Genomic DNA, 1,407 nt, shown 5'->3' on the forward strand with positions numbered 1-1,407 from the left:
CCCACGAGCTTCTGCCCCATGGCACCCGTGAGCATCAGCCCCCGCGAGCTTCTGCCCTGTGAGCTTCTGCCCCAACGCCCCCACGAGCTTCTGCCCCCGTGAGCATCTATCCCACGAGCATCTGCCCCCATGAGCTTCTGCCCCACAAGCATCTGCCCTGCAAGTGCCCACGAGCGTCTGCCCCACGGGAGGGAGCGCGGCGGCCGTGCTGGCCCGGCCGTGCCCGCACACCGGCTGTTGGCGCCCGGCCGCGCTGCCGGCCCCGCGCGCGGCGCAGGGTTGTGCAAGCGCCTAACGGCCGACGGGGGCTGAGGCCTTCGCCCGACTTCTCCGCGCGGCGCGGCCCCAGGTGCGGCACGCGCGTGCCCTCGTCCGCACACCACGGTGCCGGCACACATGTGTGCCTTTGCACGAGCCTGTGTGTGCACACGCGTGTGCCTTTGCACGAGCCCCTGAGCACCCTCAGCGCGTGCGCCCGGGCACTGACACGTGTGTGCGCCCTTTCTTGCACGAGCCTGTGCATGGCCTCGTGCACATGCCAGGGTGCAGGCGTGCGTGTGCCCTCGTGTGCACAGGCCTGCGTGTGCCTGCGCACGTGTGCCCGGCACGGGGAGCCGGCGCTGGGCTCTGCCCCCTCCCTCCCCAGCCTGGGGCCGCATCCTGCCCCGGGGCCATCTGGCCGCCGCCTCCGCCGGCTATTTAAACCCCGGCTAAGTCGGCGCGGGCACCGGCCGCCCGGGGCTGATCCAATTTGCTCCGTGGTGCCCAGGCGGCCCTGGGGCCGGCGCCGTCTGCCCGGGCGGACGCCGCGGATATTTCGGGAACAAGCGGCCCTGTGTGCTGGCTGCAGCCGCCGGCGGCACCGGACAGACCCCGCTCTGTGCGCTGCGGACGCCGGCCGGGGGGGGGGCCGGGGCTGATGGGGGTTCCCGGGTCCCCCCGCGTCCGGCCCCGGCTGCGGATGCTCCCACCTGCTCCGGGGAGCGCGGCGGGTGGGATGCCCGGGAACACCCGGATTCTGCTCCTGCCCAGGATCGCCCTGGTCCTTCCCAGGACCCCCCCCCCCGTGCTCGGGACCCCCCAGGCTCCCCATGCCCAGGGTATCCCCTGAGCCGAGTCCTGTCTGGGACCCCCGGCCCCCGTGCCCGGTCCCGGGGTGCTCCCAGGCCACTCCGGGGTGGCAGTGTGCCCTGGGCTTGGGGGGGGGGTCCCGATGCTGGGAGGATCCCAGTGCTGATGGGGTCCTGGGATCAGTGGCCCCAGTGCTGAGGGGGCGTCTCAGTGCTGGGGTATCCTGGTGCCGGTGGTCCTGGTTCCAGGGGGGTGTCCCGGTTCCGGGGGGGGGTCCCGGTGCTGACAGTCCCGTGCTGGCAGGGACCCCCGGCCCCCGTGCCCGGTCCCGGGGTG

Source organism: Rhea americana, unplaced genomic scaffold, assembly GCF_003343005.1.
Source record: "Rhea americana isolate MKP2758 unplaced genomic scaffold, rheAme1 scaffold_420, whole genome shotgun sequence".
In the NCBI taxonomy this organism is placed as follows: Eukaryota; Metazoa; Chordata; class Aves; order Rheiformes; family Rheidae; genus Rhea; species Rhea americana.